Source organism: Dioscorea cayenensis, chromosome 17 (genome assembly GCF_009730915.1).
Source record: "Dioscorea cayenensis subsp. rotundata cultivar TDr96_F1 chromosome 17, TDr96_F1_v2_PseudoChromosome.rev07_lg8_w22 25.fasta, whole genome shotgun sequence".
In the NCBI taxonomy this organism is placed as follows: Eukaryota; Viridiplantae; Streptophyta; class Magnoliopsida; order Dioscoreales; family Dioscoreaceae; genus Dioscorea; species Dioscorea cayenensis.
In genome coordinates, this window is record NC_052487.1 from 6,144,669 (window position 1) to 6,148,833 (window position 4,165).

At 38.7% G+C, this 4,165-nt stretch overlaps 1 non-coding gene across 1 annotated transcript; it reads left to right on the forward strand.

Moving 5' to 3' along the window:
* The first annotated feature begins 3,268 nt into the window (after positions 1 to 3,268).
* Positions 3,269 to 3,375, forward strand: LOC120281526. Its single transcript, XR_005542665.1, has one exon. It is a non-coding gene; the product is annotated as a small nucleolar RNA R71 (small nucleolar RNA).
* The last annotated feature ends 790 nt before the right edge of the window (positions 3,376 to 4,165 follow it).

The following is a 4,165-nucleotide window of genomic DNA, read 5'->3' on the forward strand; positions in this document are numbered from 1 at the left end:
TTCTACCATTGCTAACATCAATGAGAGCTTCGGAGGTGGCTAGGAATGGCCTACCAAGAATGAGGGCACTTCAAAATCCTCATCTACATCTAGAATCATAAAATCTACTGGAAAAATAAATTTTTTAACCTTAACCAATACATCTTCTATAATTTCACTAGGATGTCTAATGGAGCTATTTTCTAGTTGCAATGTCATTCTAGTTGGTTTAAGGTCACAAAGTCCAAGCCTCTTAAACATGGTGTAAGGCATCACATTAATATTAGCACCTATCTCCTTTAGGGATTTTTCCTTAACCAATTCACCAATGTTACAAGAGATAGTAAAACTCCCTGGATCTTTTTGTTTCCTCCTTAGTCAGTTCTGAATCAATGTCGAGCTCCCTTCACTCAATGTGACTGTTGATACCTCTTCAAACTTCTGCTTATTTGTTAGTAGGTGCTTGAGAAACTTTGAGTACTTTAGCATTTGAGACAAGGCTTCAACAAATGGTATATTGATGTGCAATTGCTTCAACAAGTCCAGAAATCTCTTGAATTATTTGTCCGTGAGATCATTCATCAATCTTGATGGGCAAGGGAGATGGGGAATGTACTCCTTCACCGGTGGGGGTGTTCTCTTCTCAACATATGGAGTAGGCACTCTTTCCCTTGCCAGACTTTGAATAACCTCAATTTCTAGCTCCTTTTCCTTCTTTATCACCTTTTCGCTACCTCGTTCCCACCTCTTTACCACTCCAAAGAGTAATTGCCTTAAGATGCTCATGGGGATTAGCTTCAGTGTTACTCAATCAGCAAACTTCCTTGAGGTTGTTCAAAAAATGACACACCAGTGTACGGGTGTCGAAGTAAAAAAAATACCCGGTGAGTTGGGTAGTCAAATCCACATGGAATGAAAGTATTAGTAGTGAGCACTTCTTAGTTATCTAATTAGAATCAAAATTGTGATGAAATAAACTTAATTACAAAAATATGAATAAGAAAGCAAAAGGGAAAGTAGAAAACAAGGGAGATCTCAATCAATAAAGATGTGGTACTCGGGTAATGCTCCCCCTAGGATCTAACATGAAGCACAAGACTTACTAAATATTTCTAAACCCAGTTAGATGAGTCAAGGTAATCTAAGAACAATCGGTCCCTGCCTCCAGGCCACTGATACTATTCCCCTACAAGGTCTCGGTGGAGAAATCGCTCAATCTCAACACCTCACACCACATATGACCGCAATAAACTCAAGGGATACCTAGGAGTGTAACCAATTCCTAAAGATAGATTTAACCCTACTTCTAGGAGAAAGATCCCTAACCCCTTACAAGGTCCCCGGTGGAGAAATCTCTCAATCTCAAGCCTCACATCAAATATGGTTGCATAACGCTTAGGGAATGCGGAGATAGGAAGCACTCATCGGAGGGGAAAGGGGGCACTCCACTATCTTATGACTTACCCTCTTAACTTTCTTCAATCTTGGAGTTCTAACCCTAATGGAGACCTCTCTCTCACCAAGGCAACAAATCATGCATTACCAATCAATTACAATGATCAATATGACATGCAAACAATGAGAAAACAAGATTAAAACTCAAATAAACTCATATTTAATAGAAAATATAATGTAAATCAATATAAAAAATATGATCCTCGAGTCCACATGCCCAAATACCTACTAGGTTTTAGCCCTCCATGGGCCAAATTACAAAGTAAAAAATAATGTAATGAAAAGCAATAAAAACCATCGAATAAAACCCCATTGAATTCATGATGATGACCTTGATGGGTCTCTCAACGTCTTAAAAGATCCCTCTCCAAAGCTAGGTTGCCGAATGCTCCCTCAATGCTATAATGGAAAAAAGATATATCAAAGTTGGTGAATAACTCCCCCAAAAAAAATCACCAAAAGACCTCCTCTTGAAACCCTAGCCGCTTCGCCCTTCAAACGCTAACAAAAAGTGTCCCAAGAATAAGGAAAAATGGCTATTTATAGTTATAAACCGCGTCTATCATGTGCCTCCACACAACTGTGTGAGATTTCAAACACCCAGTGAGCTGTAAAAATTCTCACGCAACAGAGTGGAATTTTCACGCAGTCGCATGAACAGTGTTTTTGCTACAGTGTTGTTATAGTGAATTGCTGCAATATTTTGCTACAGTTCTCTTTATAAACAAGGCTCACAAACTCTTCTCTTGAGGCCACATGGTCAGGCACATGTCCATGTGGTAAGTTATAAGATTTTTCATCGTTGAATCATCATTAGGAAGCACTTGCATCATTTACACAAATAGGAACATGGTGGTGTGACTGCCTTTGTGCCCTTCCAACTCACAAATTAGCTTGAATTCTCTTGGAAGTTGGCACACACCTCAATGTACATGAGTTCCTCTTGTATCTTGATCCTTAGGTTGCACAAAAACTCCCAAAATGTGTCTTAATAACCTATCTTTGCTTCTTTTTCTTCTTTCAAGGCATTCACAACCTAATTGCACAAAAGAACACCAAATGCACTTTATGAAACATAAGCCATTATAAAAATGATGCTCAATTCATGTAAAACATATAGAGAAATATGTCTACTCAAGCACTTATCAGAAAACAATTTGGCAATCTGTCCCACCTGGTTCTCCAAATTTTGAAGAGAAGGCTGTTGGTTTCTCATCAACACTTCTATGCTTTGTAATCCATTATCTGGCTGCTGAAACTTAATATTTGTACTCTGAATAAACCGAGTGATCACTCCTTACAATGCAGGTCTCTTGTCATTCTGTTGTTGAGGAAGGAATCCCAGCGGGGCTTCTACTACTTTCCTTGATTTCTGCAAGAAAAATTACTGTGATTCCACCATCCTGGGTTATATGTGCCACTATAGGGGTTCCCTTATTATCAAGAAACACTACCAATTAAATCTAATTGTTCGGTAGGTCTGTGCACCACTTCAATAGTGGAACAATCTGTTGAGGCATGTCCTCCCCCACACGTGTCATACGCCATAATGGAAGCTGACTTATGAGTATACAAATGATCAATCTTTTGGTTCAAAGCTTCCACCGGGACTACTAATGTTGTGACTTCACTAACTTTAATCATTCTGACTGGCTTTACATTTTATCTACCTCTTGAGTTCCATTGATAATTGTTCATAGCTATTTCTTCAATCAGCTGTTTGGCCATCTCTGGGGCCTTACTGCCAAGTGACCCTCCTGCTACTGAATTAATGAGATGCCTAGTACTCTGATTGAGACCTTGATGGAAAATCTGAACTTTCATCCATTCAGGGAGATTGTGATGTGGACATTTTTTTAACAAGTCTATAAATCTCTCCCATGCCTCAAATAATGATTTAGAGTCCAATTGTGCATAAGATGTAATCTCTTGATGCAACTTGGTCGTTCTTCTTGGAGGGAAGTAACAGGCTAAGAACAGTTCTACAAGCTATTCCCAAGTCGTGATAGATGCTCAAGGAAGAGCCTAGAGCTACTGCTTAGCTTTTCCTTTAGTAAAAATGGGAATAAGCAAAGTTTGATGGTGTCGTCAAAAATGTTATTAATCTTAAGGATGTCACATACTTTGAGGAACCCCCCAATATGACTATAAGGACCCTCGTCCAGTAATCCATGGAACTGTACTGAATTCTGAACCATCTGTACAAATGTAAGCTTAAGCTCAAAATTGGTTGCTATAACTGGTGGGCGTACTATACTTGACTAAGAACCATCAACAGTGGGATGAGCGTAATCTGAAAGGGTCCTATGCTGGTTCCCTTGATCTGCCATGGTGTCTAACAGCTCTCCCTTAACAGTCACTATCAAAGATCATGTTTTGTTCACTAGTGATATTCTTAATCTGGTTCAAATCACTTTTTCTACATTGCTCTTGTCTTTTTCCCATCTTACTGATTTGCACTTTGGTGGCATACACTGAAATCAAAAAAAAGAGAAGGGTAATTAGAGAACAATAAAGGAAAACAAAGAAAAAAAAAAAAAATAGCTAAAGTGACAGATAATCAAGTGTTGCTAATATCACTATCCTTCAACACCAACGGCACCAAAAAATTGATAGGGACGCAAGTGTATGTGCCAATCGCATAATAAAGTGTGCGTAAGTGTAGAGTATTGGTCCACGAGAAATAAGTGAATACTACTAATGACTCTAGACCCAAAAATAAGCCTAAACA